Consider the following 17,630-nt stretch of genomic DNA (forward strand, 5'->3'; position numbering starts at 1 on the left):
TTCTCACATTGCACAGTGCTGTGTAGGAACAATCTAAGATTAGGCTACGTTATGTTCTACCTCTGTTTAGAAGTGGTGAATGTAGGCTATAGTTTACAGCAACTTGATACTATACGATGTCTGGCTTTTGTACGATATCTAGTGTTGGCAAATGTTTTTTTATTCAAAGTAATGTATCCTACACTAAAAGGCGTAGGGTCTTTTTTTTCTGTATTCCACACAGTTGCGATGTTTCTGTCAGCAGGTTGTGCTCCGGGAAAGAAAAAGAAAAATTACTTTTCCTTTACTTTAGAAAATAATCCTCTAATCCAACATTTCAATTTAGAATAGGCCTAATGTTTGTTTATTCCATGTGATAAACATTGTATTGTTTTGCTGATACGGTAGCATGTTGTTGAATACTTTGTCATGAAAACAAACATCAAATTGTGTCCTCCTCCAGTGTCGGCTGATGACTGCTGCTGATTTTCATCCAGCTCCAAAAGTGCCTGTGACTGGACCAAAACCAATGCAGGATCACTTTGCTTCACGGCAGTGCAGCAATTTAAAATAAATTACCTTTGATGGTGCACAATAGATTAAAATGGGGACTGGAAGCAGGCTAGAAAAAAGAATTGACAAATGACAAAAGATAAATTGAGGGTAAAGGGACTGTGAGAGATTTAAGTCTTTGCTGTCGCTCCACTTGGTAAAAAAAGTGGCACAGTAGCTGCTGTTGGATAGAAAGAGATGTTAGATGGCCTGCCTATTTTCCATCTGTCTGCCTGGCTGTCCTGTGACTCCTTGTCCATCTTGCTGTCTGTTCATATCTGTCTATTTGTCTGTCTTTCTCCAATCTCACACATCTGTCTGTAGCAGGAAAGACCGTAAATTAAAAATCCAAGTTTCTCTCTCTCTTTCCGTCCTTGGCACTTGTTCCTTTGCTCTGTTCCTCTCACCCTCCTCCCCTGTGCTTTGCGCTCACTCAGCCCTCCTGGCTCGCCCCCGACTGTATTTCTTTTTTCCTTTCATCTCCGCCCTCCCTCTCTCTTTTCACTGGGCAAGATAGGAAGAGAGAAAGAGGGTGAGGGATGGCGCAAGCAAGCGGAGGACTGGGGTGGGTGGAGATCATAGAGGAGATGAGGCCGTGTGGTGCGGATGGATAGACAGATGCATTGATAAGGGCTGCCGACTCCACAGTACGCTCACTGCATATCCAATCACTCTCTCCCTGTCTCTCATCTCTCCTTTTCATTTTAGGACTAATGCTCCCCTAGCCTTCAAATGTCAGATCAGAATGGCAACCTATTAGATGGTTAGCCAGAGTGGCTGACAGCTCTCTCTCTCTCTCTCTCTCTTTCTCTCTCTCTCTCTCTCTCTCTCTCTCTCTCTCTCTCTCTCTCGCTCTCTCGCTCTCTTGCCTTCTGGCACACGTTCAAGACAGAATGATTGTCTGAGGCTTTTTGCTGGCATTTAGAGCAGGTGAGAGACAGGGAAACACTAAAGAAGCATTGCAGCAAAGAACTCTCTCACATCTTCTTTAAGAAACGCCACTCCAACTCCACCAACGCTGTAACTAACTCACTCAAGCAGGTTACTGTATTTAAAGCTGCTTTCATCACTCATCATGAGGAATCAAGATAAATATCACCCAACTCTTCATTTCCCTTGGCTCTCAAAAACAAAATTGTTTTTTTTCTTCCATTGTTTTGGTTTTACAGCCCACAGCTGAACCGATTTAGTTCACTTTTATTGTGTTTAGCATTGTTTTCCTACAACAGGAGTTTTCATCAAAACTAAACAATCAAAACCTACCATATTAGTATTTAGCAGCTAAAGAGGCAGATATTTCCCTTAGGAGTTGGTGGAGAACAAAAACAGAGCTAAAAGAGACTGAATATTGGACTTAATCTGTATCTACTGGATGTTTAGATAAGCAATATTTGCTAACAAGTTTGCCATAACAACTTTGTAAGGATGTCATACATCAGTGTTGTGTTTACAGCTTATTATTTCTGCCCCATGATATAACATTTTTAAATCTGCAATACAGTTTTGAAAACTATTTTGAGGTACCTAACTTCAATATTTTCCCTTTATGCTTCCACTTCGCTACACCGAAGAATAAAATATTGGTAGATTTTACTTCATTACATTATCTGCTAACTAATACATCTTCAGGTTTTACATAAAAAACGTAATCGGTTTATAAAATGTGATGCATTGTTTATGATTAAACCAAACAGTATGTAGTTCAAATTAGTTTTGTCTTGATGATCAACAACATTTTAAATTCTTCTTATACTTAAATTCATCAATAGGAATCAAGTAATATATAATAATATAACACTGACAGGCCATTCTGCATGCATAATAAGTATAATACAGAATACTTCTGCCACCACTGCACCCCAATGAAATAGTTCAGCAAAGCAGAAATAGAACGACAGACAGAAATATGTGTATATATGTATATGTATGTAAATATACAGAGAGAGAGAGAGATAGCGATGGAGAGACAGAGATGACGGCTTGAAACAGAGGATTAGGGGCTTAGTTAGCCTGCATGAAATCCCCTTTTCCTCTTGTGTCCTAAAAAGGGAAGAAGGCAATTGTCCACATTACACAAAAAGACGAAGAGAGGGGACATGGGGGGAGGGCAATTGAAAAATCTCACTGAATCCATGGTTTGTTTCCCCGCACTGCTCTGCATGGCTGCTGCCCGACCTGTGACATCACATTTCACATTTATCAATACAGGAAGCGTTTTTTTTCTTCCCTTGTTCTGCAACGAGGGAGAGAAGGAAAAGTGACATTGGCCTTGAAACCTGCTATTGTCTTGCCTCCAGGACAGCCAACCAGTCAGCTCAGACGGAGAGAGAGAAAGCGCGGGGGGGGGGGGGGGGGGGGGGGGGGGGTACAGTTACCATGGTTACTTCCCGGGAGATGCAAGCACACTTGTTTATCTGTTGGCCGGGGGAGTGTGCACGGCGGGCCTTCTTGCTGAGCAGATGTGTATGTGTTTGTGTATACGTGAGTTCATCAGCATGTGGGTGTGGGTGTGTGTGTTCTGTGACTTTCTTTGTAAACAAACAAACACACACATGCTTAATAGAACTCCAGCTTACCTGCTCAGTATTATCGAGCCAACAAGAGTGGACTGATGCGAGCTAATTGGCCTGGTGTGAGCTGAGAGCCAGATGAAGAGTAGAGGAGAGGGAAAGAAAAAGGCAAATGGAAGATAGAAACAGACGAAAGGGAGAAAGAAGGGAGAAAGTGCTGGGTGATGGACAGAGAAAAGGGAAAGGAAATGAGAGCAGACTAAGGATTTACAGAAAGAAGGCAAAGAAAATGAGATGTGATGTGATGCAGAGGAGGGGATGTGATGGAGAAGGAACAGAGAGGAAATTAGATGGGAGGAAAAAGGGGGGAGCCAGTGAAATAAAGAGGCAGAGGCTCAGATAAAGAGCCAAAGCAGAGGGAGAATGAGAAAATGACTGGAAAGAAATAGAAGCATGAGAGAGAAGGTGAACCAAAAAGAAATACAAAGGAATACCTGGCAAGGGAAGCAAAGATAAAAGAGATGGAAACCGAAAGACAAGAAAAAAGGGATGAATAGGGAATATCAGAATAAGAGGGAGGCAAAGTGATGAGATGACTTGTGATGTGACGAGATGCGAAGCGACGAGTGCAAGCCGAGGCGTGCTGCCAAGTTAGCAGAGAGCATCCCCCAGTCCTACAGAGCAGACACTGCAGGCGCTGTAGTATGTCAAATGTCACAGACACAAAGTCACAAGGCTGCACAGGCACTACTCCCTCACACGCACACACACATACACAAGCACACACACATGAGTTTGCACGCACATGGCATTGCACCCAGACGCACCCACATAGTCAGAGAGGCTGCTTATGTTCTTGAAATTGCATGCATTGGAATTTCTTCTGCATTTTTTCAACTTGCAAGATGAGGTCATACATGTTGAGACACATAAACAACCGTTGTTGTACACTATGTACAAAAAGGGGCACACACACATTCACATACAGTATGAGGTTCCCATGGACTCTGTGTACCGGTGTCGTCTCTAGGTTGATATGATGAGGTGAACTCACACAAGGCAGGGTTCCCATTACCTGAGACAGATGCAAGGCTCATGCTGTCAGCTTTCTTTTGAGAGAACTTGTGTCGGTGCTAACCTCTGGGTGTGTGTGTGTGTGTGTGTGTGTGTGTGTGTGGCGGGGGGGAACTGGACCCCATAACTTTAAAGGACTGTTTGAAGGTTAAGACTTGGTTTTACGATTAGGGTTAGAATTAGTTCATGGTTAGGGTAAGGGTTAAGGTTAGGCATTAAGTTGTGATGGTTAAGGTTAGGGTCAGGGGCTAGGGAATGCATTATGTCAATGACGGGTCCCCACAAACCTGTGTGTGTGTGTGTGTGTGTGTGTGTGTGTGTGTGTGTGTGTGTGTGTGTGTGTGTGTGTGCGTGTGTGTGTGTGTCCCTATTTATTTCCCTGCAAGGTGAGCGCCAGAGTCACCCTCCTTAAAATAACAAGCTAGCCCTTTCCCTTAGGACAGCCATCCTGCAAGCTGCCTGATCCTGGGCCGCCCTAGTTATTAGCGCATTCCATCGCCCTCTCTTTTTCACATTCTTCTTCTGTCTCTCTCTCTCTCTCTCTCTCTCTCTCTCTCTCTCTCTCCCTCTCATTCTCTCACACACACTTCACATAGTTGTCTCTTTCTCCCTCTCCATGAATCACACACATAGTCAATGGTTGCCTAATATGCAGGGTTTCTACTCCCGACTTTTCTTCTTTCTCTTGCTGTGTTTTCTTATGTAATATTGTTCTCTTCACACAACAATATTGCATTCAAATAATAAAGAAAACCCCGCAAAGACACAACTGTAGCTGAAATGATCAGACACACAGAGATGCAAGACGTTAGGGACATTAGACACATATCCTAGCAAGGCACACCACCTACACCTCCAGCTAAGCTTAATGAGTTCTCCTCCAGCTAACTGGCCTAGAAAAGGCAGCGGTCAGCAGCCCAAAGCCCATCTGTCCAGCAAACGCTAATTTTTATCAGCCTCTGCACTTCAGAGCAGCAGATCCCTCAGTGCGGTCTCACTAGCTGTGCAGGGGGGGGCTTGGAGAGAAAGGGACTGATTCACTCAATTCATATCTCTCTGTGTGTATGAAACGATGCTGAAATACATTCAGTGCCAAAACTGGAAAGAGTGGATAAATGAAAGTGGAAATTGTTTTAAGGACTTAACAGTGTCTAATTTGCACTAACCACTAAAATTGTTTTTATTGCATCTATGAAAAATGATTGTAAGCAAATCTGTGGAGATTTTGCTCATAAGATGGAGAGAAGAATACAGTAGAGGCAACATCTCATTATACCCTGGATGAGTGTGTGTTTGTATCAAAGGAATTGTGTGAGAGAACAACAGCGAATTCTTCATGTGCTTATTTTCCTTGTGTGACCTGTGTGTTTGAAGGTATCAGGAAGCTGACACGAGCCAGGAAGGCCTGCATGTTACTGGGCAGTATGGAAATTAGTGGAAACACCGCTGAGAAGCAGGTGATGGAGGAGACAGGGGAAGGAGATGGAAAAGGGAAGGGAAGGAAGAAGAGGAAAGTGGTGGAAGGGAGCTGAATAATGAGGACTGTGATGAGAAGGATGGAGATCCCTGAATAGAGACGTCCCAGCAATAGAGCGAGGTAAAAGAAAAAAAACGAGGAAGATAGAGTGGTAGACAGAGGTTATGAATGGACTGGAAAATGGAAAACAGTGTCCACTAGTGGTGGCCTGTGGAAATGAATAATAGATAAAGAGGAGAACAAGGAAGGAGGACAGGAAAGTGAACAACAGAAAGATGAAAATGTTTCTTCTGAGGTAAAGGCAAAAACATGTATTTAAAGAACAAAAAAGACACATTGTGCTGAAATGTGGTTTCATAAGACAAATGGACCTAATGATAAAACAGGGATGGAAAAAATTAGAGGGGGTGGACAGGTGGAGCTTCAACTATTAAAAAGATGTAAGGATGAGAGGGCTGGTCGGAGTGGTTACAGGAAAAAATGAGAGAAGATTAAGAAAATAACAGCACGGGGAGACAGCTAAAGATGGAGAAATTTAGCCAAAACAGAGAGATGGGGAAAGAGCGTAAACGGAGAGATAAAAACTGAAACGAGATGAGAGGGAAGGAGGGGGGGAAGGCCAACAGACTGATTCAGAGAGAGAGGAGAGATGATGGGAGGAGGAGGGTGGCACTGGCAGTGGCAGGACACGGGTGCAGGCGTGGAGACTGTGGCATGAAGCTCATGTTGGCATGGACTCTATCACTCACTCTCAGGCCTCGGCACGGGGCCCTCGGTGGCAGAAAAACACACACATGCACACGCAGATGTACGCGCACAAGCAGATCAAACACAAGGACATTTGCTTTCTCTCTAAGTCTCTCTATTACACACACACACACACAGCAGACAGAGACAGAGAGAAAAACATCGAGTTCAGACCAGCCTGGCGCAAGCACACACTCAATTAGTCTCATACACACATGCACAATCACACATTCACACACACACATACACATACAGAGACATATGAAGGAAAAAGATGGATGGAGGAGTGTGTGTGCATGAAGGTGTGCATGTGTGTGTCTAATTGTGCCAGCGCTGCCAGAGCAGAATGAGGGATGGTGTCTCAGAGCTGCTGCTGCCGCTAATAGCCACTGACTGGAGGTGACAGGCTCTCCCTCTCTTCCTCTTTCTCTCTCGCTCTTTCTTTTCTCTTGTTTTCCATCCATTCAGCAATCAGCACATCTGTCCTTCCCTCTTTTTCTCAACCCAATTCAGCTCATCCGCGCCCCTTTGTTTCTCCCTTCCCTTTCTCCCTCTCATATTTCTCCTATGCCCTTTTACCCTCCTCCTCCTCCCCCTTATGCTTTCATCTCCACTCCTTACCCCCTGCCTCCTTTCATCACTCTCTCTCTCCTTTCCTCGTCTGTCCTCTCCACCCGGTCCTGATGATACACAGGAGATGGCTCACGCATGAGTGATCGCATACATGTGTGTGCAAACGCACACGCAGACACAAACATGTACATTCAAGCATGTTGTCAGCAAGTGTTTGTGTGTCTGTGTCTGTGTCTGTGTTTGTGTGTGTCTGTGTCCACTCTGGTTGTGTACATGCAGGTGTGTGGATGGATGCACAATCACATGCATGCAGGAAAGTTGTTATTCCTAAAATCATTTCAGGCCCAGACAGAAAGATCACACAGACTACCGTAGTAGGAACATACCCATGAACACACACACACACACACACACACACAAACAAACACACACACACAAACAGACACATACACATCTATGTCTGTTCTTCTCCATTCTCTTGCTACCTTTTCATATCTACGGCTTCTGCAGTTGCCTCACGTCTGGACTCTGTCCACAGAGAGACGAGACATGAGAGAGAGCACTGCTCTGTTTTCTATCTGCACCAGGTTATTAGAAACATGCAATTAACGAGCTCAAACAGGATAGATCTGCGTATTCATGTCTGTGCGTGTGTCTGTGCGTGCGTGCATACGTGCGTTCGTGCATGAATGCGTGCGTTTGGCCACGCGCACAGGGGAGGGGCCTGCTTCGTGCTGTCCTTAGAAGGGGGGGGGGGGCCTTACTTCACAGCCAATCGGTTTTGCTCTGCTGAGGCAACCATCCATCGCCACCACGGCAACAACAACACTGCGGTAACACAGGGCCAGGCTGCTTCAGGGGATAGATGGGCAATGTGTACATGCTCCTTTGTTTTATTTATCAATCTGTTTTGTTCCTGCTGTTTCTTTCTTTCATTTGGCCCATGTTGCATCTGTACTTTTATCAGTTATCTGTTCTCTTTTACCTTCTTTCCTGTCCCTGTCTCTCTCTCAGATATTTCACGTTAATAGGGCCTTCGTCGAAGCTCTCTAAGGTGTGACCTAAAGGGCGAGAACAGAATGAGAGAGAGAATGAGAAAGGGAGGTTGCGTTTGCAGTTTCCTCCTGAAAGGGCTCTTTTTCATTTCTTTTCATCAGGCATCGCCTGCCTGCATATCTTGCCTCTCCTCCTCTTTTTCTCCCGCACACAAATCCCCTTTCTCTTTAGCTCATATGTATGCAAATGAGGCATCCTATGCAAATGAGACAGGTAGGGGACTGGCAGTGAAGAGGGGGAAGAAATGGGCTGGGAGAGAGAGGGGGTGAGCACAGGATGAAAGGAAGGGGCAATGGAGGATAGAGAAGAGGTGAAAGAGGAAGTGATGCAGACGGTTCCCTGCTCCCATGATCTGGCTGCCTCGGAACATTTCTGCTCCTTTTTGGTGCACAAATGAAATATTAAAAATACCTGGCAGTGTTTAGCATTTTTAGTCTTAACATATGACTGATATATTTATGATTCCTTACTGTCAAAACCTCAACACAAACAAATACTATGATTGATGGCCTCTGTGTCATGTCAACAGTGTTTTTAAAAACGATGTCCATGTTTTCTACAAAACCCATTGCTTCCTGCCACAAAAAAGATGTGGCAACTTATCCCTCCGCCTACTCCTCCTTCCATATGCATTTGTTTTCTCTTTTGTGTTCCTGAAAAGCAAAAACATCTTGGAAGGGATTTTTTTCATGGGCCCTTCTCTCCTTCCACCATCTGCCATGGCAAAAAATTCTGAAAGCTTCGACTCTGCCTTTGCTGTAAGAGGAGCAGCTCTCGTTTCTGTGACATAAAGCAGTCCAGCATGTTTTTTGTGTGAAATCCAACCTTGTTGCACACATTGTAAACTGCAGCCAATCTTCGCAGCAATCTGTTTATCACCAGTATACTAATTTCTCAAAATTAATTTTGGAATGATTTATTGATTGATATTGGAATGCTAGACACCTGGCTGACAAACTTACTGGTACTAGATAGCACAAACAGTTTTGCTTTGGGTGTTTATGTTCCTTACATTGATAGACATTAGCAGGTCAATGGTGTGTCGCCAAGGAAACAAGCATGGCTTGTCTAATTGCTTGTAGGTTGGTTGCTAGGTGCTGGGTGCAACAGGTAAGTTGGCTAACTCTAAATGATAGATAGATGGACAGTTATTATTTGGCTCATTTGTAAACATATTCACCATCTCTCAATGTCAAACAGCTACCTCACAAATCCTACTACCTGCCGACAGTCATCACAATATGTGTGAGCATGTGTGGGTGGGTGTGTGCGTGCGTCTTGATGCATGTGTGTTTAGATGGGACCGAAGCAGCAACACACAGAGCTGTCCCTGCATCCACTGATAGAGCTGCCTTGTGGCAAAGTGTCAACCCTGCACTCTCCCCACTAGGCTACACTAAACACACGCATTTGATGGATCACAGTTGTGCCAATGTAACACAAGATAATCATAAAAGTACATATCTGCTGTCCCCTAACACAGGCGCTGGGAAAGGATGCAGAGCTGACAGGCCAAATTACTGTAGGCTGCGGATGTGTCCATGTAGGCCACACGGTGAACAACTTGCAGAGATTTTAGTTATGTTTGTTCCTTTTCTGTACCTCAGGTCTCATTCGCCCTGTATACCATTACTTTTTTCTTTCCCATCTTTCCTTCCATCAGCAGCTTCCTTTCACACCCTCTAGGTCAGTCAGCCTCTCTTAGTCCCAGTGCCCCTTCTGCCTGCAGGAGGAATGAAGTCATACACCGCAGGTTCAGTGCAGATCCCTGCCCGCTCGCTGTGCCCTCACTGTGTTCGCCTCTCAGTCACAAGCATATGGGCACATGGTTGTGCCAACGCCCCTCCCAGAACACCTGACTCTGTCTGGTCATGCACAGCGAACAGTGCACAGACACCCTCAGACAGGACCCACCTACGCACATACTAAAACACACACCGCCAACCTTGCATGACGGGCATATCCTTGATTGTCCCCTGATGTTCGCACTGGGAAGAGTTCAGTGTAGCACGAGCAGTCTTTACAGTGCACTGGATGGAGTTACTCCGTCTTTTGTTCTAGCTTGTGACTTAACTGCACAGATGACAGAGTGTGGCACAAAATATGTACACTCACTGGTCTCGTAAAGTAGTTGAGATAAAACTGTTCACCACATGGCATTTGCTCAGCTCCCTGGTCTTGCATTAGCACTGCAGTTTTTACTCAATAATTTCATCCAGGGATATTGAAGCTGCAGTAGCAGCAGTTGATCTACAAAATGGGACCTCTATGACGGGGACAATTCGGTTGATGTCCTTGACCACTTACCACCTGTATGTGGATTAAAGGAAATGTTTGGCCTTTAAAGACAATAACACTGCTCAGAACAGCAAGTGGTAATGCACCTTGCATTTCTGGGTCTATTTTCTTGTTTAGTAATGCACTTGCCATGTCATCCTTTTGCATAAACATACTCCCTGTGGTGTTACATTGATATTCCATGCATAGCTACAATTACAAAACACTATGTATCCTTAAACATCAGGTTTTGGTGTGAAAGAAAATTGAAGAGAAAGGTCACCTTTCTAGAACATTCCTAGTGCAATCTATTGTGAGATTATGGTTGCAAAAGAGGCATCAATGGAGGGGAATTATACACTTAGTATTACGTACTGAACTTATCAAGCACATTCTTTGAGAAGCAATTCTGGAAATGAACTGGAAATGTTCTCTCTAACAAGGTTTCACATATTACAAATTGATGATAGGCTATTTAATTGGTTTCTGAGAGAGAATTACTTTTCAAACGTTTTAAACATAAGTTATACCTACATCTTGTTGTTGTCAGTGTTTTATCTGACAAATTGGCAACTTTAGTAAAAACGATAGATGGCAAAATACAAAAGTCCTTTGTGCATTAAAGCATCCAAACTGCAAATTAGACTGAGCTTTAGACAGCATGTAAAGTGCCAGACTTGCCATTCATTTGTCATGTGTATATTCCTCTGGACTTCAATTCATTGTCCTCAACGACCTCAGTTGTTGTCTGAACAGCCTTTTCTGCTGTTGATAAGAGTACTTAACTGGAGTAGCTGGTAAATGTGGCATTATAGGGGTGTTTTAGGATTTCGTGTTTTTGCTTGCCAGTGGCTTATTCATAGTAACACAAACACACACAAACAAACAAAAACACAAACAGAGACCCAAATGCATGCACACAACCTGAGAGTCAGGCTTGGAAAGGCGCAGGTAGGAAAATGGTTGAAATTAGAATTATTATTTTTTTGATTAGGCAAGTGAGAGACACACACACAGACACACACACACACACTGTATGATGCCCTTTAACGTGTGGCACAAAATGGTGGAGTGTGTGTGTGTGTGTGTGTGTGTGTGTGTGTGTGTGTGTGTGTGTGTGTGTGTGTGTCCTAGCAGAGGCTGCGGCTGCAAGAGAGAGATGGGAACAAGGCCAGGCAGAGGAGGATGCAAGGCCTTGGCTAGGACCAACTTGTGTGTGTGTGCGTGTGTGTGTGTGTTTGCGTGCGTGCGTGTGTGTGCATGTGCGTTTGTGTGTGTGTGTGTGTGTGTGTGTGTGGGGGTGGGCGGGTGTTTTTGTGATAACATTGAGGTGAGAGAGGGAACATTGACTGGTTCTGAGAGTGAGGCCTCAGTTACAGCTACAATGCCTCGTACTCACACAGAGATACAGAAGAGATGTAGGTGTAAATACGGAGGATATGGAGAGGATAGACAAAACAGAGGGACAGAAAGATTGGTTGTCTCCTGCAGGTGTTGTGTGACCTTCACTCCAACTCTCCTTTCCTTCATCTGTCCATCCCTCCCTCCCTCTCTCCCTGTATCCCTGTAGTTTGGGCTCAGTTGCGTGGCAGGTAATTTGCGCGCTATTGGAGATTAAAGTTTAATTAGTGAGCGAGGAGTCATTTGGGTCTTAGTTGAGTGGAATAAGGCAGCAGTGTGCATGAGCGTGTGTGTGTGTGTGTGTGTGTGTGTGTGTGTGTGTGTCTACTGCTCGCTCCCTCATACTAACACATCAAGGCTCATCACCAAGAGAGAAAGAGGGAGTGGGAGTAGAGGATCCAATTCCTCCTTTAATCAACAAAGAACAAAGGATAGAGTTTTTCCCCTCTCCTTTCCTCCTCCTCCTCCTCCTCCTCCTCCTCTTCATTTCTTTCTGTCTTTCTCTTTTCTACTCCTTTTTCCTCCTCCTCCCCCCCCCAGCTCTTGGGCTCAGTTTGGCAGAGCTCCACAGCCATATTCACACTTCCCCGGTCCCTGGCAAGAGACACTCACACACACACATCACCTCCCCCTGCCGTCATCACACTGCGCCACATGCGGAAAAGAGAGTAAAGGGAGGGAAAGAGAACAAAAAAAAGACAATAAGCTAACTTTGTTACTTTCTTCATCTACCTGTGAGATGTGACCAATAGACCTGTCACCTGAAGTGAGAGGTGTATCACCTGAGACATCATGGCATGATCACTTCTGTCTTTCCATCATTTACTCCGGCACAGTCTGCTGGTCTCTCCCTCAATCTGTTTTTCCCTTCTTCCAATCTGTCTTTCTCTCCTATAAAGTGTTATAACTTTGTCAGCTGACCTTTCTCTTTTAATACTGTCATGGTCTTAATTATTTGGACATCAAATGTTCCATATGGTCACACACCAACACAGATGCACGTACACGCCTGCCGCACACTGTAGCATCTTGAGAGCTGTGTTTGCTAATGACGAGGGAGTCTGCATCTCAGCATCGCTGTTATTTCACCGGCAAATCAATAGGCAGCATAGCCCCAGGATAACGATCTCCGTTTCTCTTCTCCTCCCTGCATCTCTCCATTCGCCTCGCCGCTGTGCCCGTGCCTGTGCCCTCCTCTCCCTTTTCCTCCATCCTCCCTCACATCTGCCTTGATCTCACAGCTTTAATCTATCTCTCCCTCTCCCTCCCACTCTTCCTCTCTCTATCTCTGTGCCCTCGATCTCCCATCTTCTCTTCTCATTTCTCTACATCTCCCCTTTTCATTCCCTGTCTTTTTTTCCCCAGCTCCCTTGATCTCACAGCATCTCTCTCTCCTCACTTTTACCTTTCGTCACCTCTCTTGTACTCACCAGCCTCCTTCACTCTCCACTAACCTCCCCTCTCTCCCGCTGACTTTTTCTTTACCATCTCCTTCTCATATTTCCCTTTCTCCCTTCCTGTCAATCCACTATTCCATCAGTCTCCCATTTTTCCATTCAATTGTCCTCCACATTTGCCCTCCATTCCCTCGTCATTTCTCTATCATAGCATTTCTTCTCCTTCCTGCTCGTAATTTTTTGGGCCCTGTCAAATCAAGTGTCATCTTCTCCTCTCTCTCCTCTTGCTATCCTCCTCTCATATCAGCTGTCTGCCATCAGTGTATCTGTGGCTAGCCTCCTTTTAGTGTCGGTCTGTCTGCGTCTGCAGATGGAGTAAAGTGTTCCCCAGTCCGGCTCTTAGGTAACAGATGAGAAGAGAGGAGAGAGTAGGCCATCAAGGACACCTTCTCGGAAGATGCTTAGATGCACAAATACAGACAGAAGTCACTTGTTTAACGATCCAGGAGCATGAATGATATGTGCACACACACACCTAAAGCAGGCAGGTGTTCTAAAACCGCAGTTAGTTATTGTAACATAGTCTGGCCCGCTGATTTGACCCGCTCACCAACATTTCAGTTTATGTGTGTGCCAGGGTAAAACCTCTACACACACACACACACACACACACACACACCAAACATGTATGGCTTCTTCAATGTGCACATGAAAGGATCATATGAACAAGTCAAAGGCATGAGTCACCACATGATGCATAAACTGTGAAATATCCCTCTTCCCTCCCTCAAAAATAAAACACTTTTCAACATTCATCATCATCCTTCTTTACTGACAAACAAGCTTTAGACGGCAACATCTAAGGGTGCTCATTGGCACTACTAATCTCTCCTTCAGGCTATGGGGTCAATGTGCCAGACCAACGAGCTGCCTGTCCTAGTCTGACCTAAGACAAGGTCACAGACACAGACATGCAGACAGATAGACCCAGCACTGTAAGCAGCTGCATTGTGGCTACAGGGCAAGGAAAGGGCATGGAAGATAGAGGACAATGAAGGACAGGGTACAACTTATAGGACACAGAGAGAAGGAGAGAAGAGAGGACAAGGGACAAGGTGTGTGTGTGTGTGTGTGTGTGTGTGTGTGTGTGTGTGTGTGTGTGTGTGTGTGTGTGTGTTTTGTGGCAGGAAGATGTGCTTTGCTGGACCAAACCAAAATGGGTCACTACAAGATTTGAGCCATTTTACATTTTCTAACCTCTAAACACTGCACCTTTGTTGTTACGGTACCTCTCTTCATCTGCTTTTGAAATAAGTTAGACTGGATTTCAGCCCTCAGTGTAAATGAGAACTTACACATTCACTTCTGAATGCTGTGCTTTTGTTCTTCTATAATCCCATCTTCCTCCTGCATCATTTCTTTCTTGTGCTCCACAGTCTCCCTCACTCGAGGATTCTGTAGGAATACCAAGTAGCTCTGCGGCCCACTTTACAGGACCCTGACTTCTTTGCGTGTTTGGGTGTGTGTGAGAGAGAGAGAGAGAGAGAGAGAAAGAGAGAGAGAGAGAGAGATATACACACAGAGAAAGAGAGACCTGTCGGGGTAAAAAAGCAGTAAAGGTGTGTGGGCATGGCTCAGGTTATCTATACTATGAAAACATGAACCTACAGAGCATTTCTTTCTCTCTCTTTGTTCTTCTTCTTCTGTGTCTGCACGTCTCCCTACCTCTGTACTCTGGAAGGTTAGCTGGAGTCCACAATCCCCTCAAACACACATGCATGCACACACACACAGACACATTGTGGGGGTGCTGCAGTCAGTCAAGCATGATCATGAAAGCTCTGATCAATTCCGTTCCCTCACAAACACACACACACACACACACTCAAACACACAATCACACACACACACACACATGCGGACACACACACAAGTTCATGCCAAATGCACGCACCTATATGCACATATTATTGAGTGTATATTAGCAAACACTTGCACAAACTGAAAATAATGCATGTTCGCAATCCCCTACTTAGAAAGACTGACTCACATGCACATGAGCACACAGACATGCAGCAGGTAATGAGCAATTAGTGTTCTTTCTCCTGATTGTTGTCACATGCCCAGGTATCCACGACAACCTTCGCTAGTAACAAACAGAACCTATGTGATGTAAATGTGTGTGTGTGTGTGTGTGTGTGTGTGTGTGTGTGTGTGTGTGTGTGTGTGTGTGTGTGTGCTTGATTGTCCACGCGCCTGTCATTTTCTCCTGCTCATCCCTCTTCGCTTCTCCATCCCTACCCATCTCGTCGCTCTGTTACCATGTAAACAAAGCCAGGTTTAGTCCTTCAAAGGGCAACGCTCTGCAGCTGCCCGCTGGAGGTAACCGTGTTTAAATACAGAGGGAGAGACAGAAAGGTAAGATAGATAAAAAATGAGAGAAAGGAGAGCTGTGCAGAGGAGCAGAACAGGGGAGATACAAAATATTTTGGGGTAAAAGCTCGAAAGCTCGAAAAGAGAGAAAAAGATATTAGGAAATAGGTCCAAAGGGTTTGTTCCTTCACAGCCCACATGCTCATTTTTTGCTCATTGTTGAGTTGGAAAGTGATTCAATGTTATTATGCCCTAGAGCGCCTATTAAGTGATGTATGGAGATGTATCTAAAATCAGAGCCGTCTTTCGAAAGAGTGCACAATGCCGCATCCATATTTTGTATTTGTTGTTGTGGTTTTATGGCGTAAGACGTCCTAGTGTGAGGTTGTTTTTCCCTGAAAGGACATAGGACATTACCAAACCGTCAGTTGGGCAATAGAAAGATGTAGATAACATGTCCACACATCATCCAATCCAGCACTCTTAATTAATTGAATTTTTCCTTTTTTCACCCCAGAGACAAAGTGAGCAAAGAGAGAGGATGTGGTCTGCAGTATAGAGTGACAACATCGCCTAAACTACAAAGATAACTAATGCATTTCTCTGTCATACACAGACACACACATCGACCTCGCTTTCTCTCTCTCTGACCTTTATTTATTTTTTTTTCTGTGTGTGTGTGTGTGTGTGTGTGTGTGTGTGTGTGTCTGTCTTTGTGCAGTCAATACCACCCTCTTCTCTTTTTCCAGGTTTGTCTACACTCTGCATAGAGTGTGTGTTGTTGGTGTTGATGTGCCATGAGTGTGAATGTCGATGAGTCATCCTAAACCCCAGAGATGAGACAGTTACACCTCACAAACACAAGCAGGCAGGCAGGCAGGCAGGCAGGCAGACACACACACACACACACACACACACACACACACACACAGCGACCCTCACATTAACTAGCCTCACTTACAGAACCAAAATGGTTTTCCAGATCGACAAGGTTATAAGGCTCATTTCCTCAGTTTTAGATGCTTTTCAGACGTTTCAGCCTTCACCCAAGTTCAGTCAGACAGCCTTTCATAAAAACCTGTGCTGGATTTAATCAATGGAAACAGATGACTTGGCAGGAAAATACAGAAACTTGTTATTTTGAAGGATGGAAATGCTTTATCTAATATTTTTTGTTTTTTAAACTGGTAGGCCTGTAAATCCCATTAGGTTGGACTGAGGAAGGAAAATAGGCAAACAGATGGACACACTGGATAGCAATTCATGTTTTCAGTTTCTGTCAGTCATATTCCAATGTTATTTGATGGAAATCGTTCCATTTATGTGAGGCTTAATGTAAGAGCAACATGCTCAATATAATCAGACTGCTAACATCATTAATTAAACGCTTACCCACACACTACTCTCTTACTGTCTGCCCTCCGATTGAGTTTATTTGCTGATTGTCCAGTAGCCTTAAAATGCCATCTGTCCATCTGTGAGTGTCAGTTGCCTGTCTCCACCCCCATCTATGTCTCTTCCTACAATCTATGTGACTGACCACCCCCACCCCCACAGCCTCACCTCCCGTGACCTCCAGTTGTGTGTCATGACAACGGGTCTCTGACAAATGTCAGAGCAGATATTGGCTTCCTCCATCTCCCAAGCCTCTCCCTTAGGTAACCCACCCACATAGCCTGGCCAGACACTACAGAGAAGAGGAGGAGAGAGACAGAGTGACGATGTGTGTCTGCCAGTCTGCCTTCCCAGTGTGTTGAACCTGTGGTTTTAAAGGAAGAAGGCACAGTGTCCACCGAGAGGGGTGATGCAGGCAGATCTGAACAGGAATGACATTTGAAGGCATCTGAATGCCTTGTTGAAGTGTGTTTAATTAGGAAGGGGATAGCAGCGTGCTGATTGGGAGCAGCGGCTGAGTGTGTTGCTGTGTTATTTTGGAGCATGTTATGTTAAACAGGGTGTTAAGGCAGATGTGTTAGATATGAGTGTGTGCTGAGGAGAGGGGGAGGCAGGGAGAGTGGCATGTTTGGGTTATTTTTGAGTGCGTTGTCGGGTTGTCGAGGAGCATGTGAGCAGAGCTTTGGTGTGCGTGGTGCTGGGGTGTGTTGTGATGATTCCAGAGGTTGTGCTGAAGTGTGGCAGTTTGTGAATATGTGTGTGAGTGTGTGTGTGTGTGTGTGTGTGTGTGTGTGTGTGTGTGTGTGTGTGTGTGTGTGT

The 17,630-nt window shown here is 44.8% G+C and overlaps 1 protein-coding gene across 1 annotated transcript in view; it reads left to right on the forward strand.

The window, feature by feature from the left end:
- Positions 1 to 17,630, forward strand: part of LOC117957774 (retinoic acid-induced protein 1) — a 49,168-nt gene that overhangs the window by 17,083 nt on the left and 14,455 nt on the right. The gene's annotated exons all lie outside the window — the stretch shown is intronic.

Source organism: Etheostoma cragini, chromosome 15 (genome assembly GCF_013103735.1).
Source record: "Etheostoma cragini isolate CJK2018 chromosome 15, CSU_Ecrag_1.0, whole genome shotgun sequence".
Lineage (NCBI taxonomy): Eukaryota > Metazoa > Chordata > Actinopteri > Perciformes > Percidae > Etheostoma > Etheostoma cragini.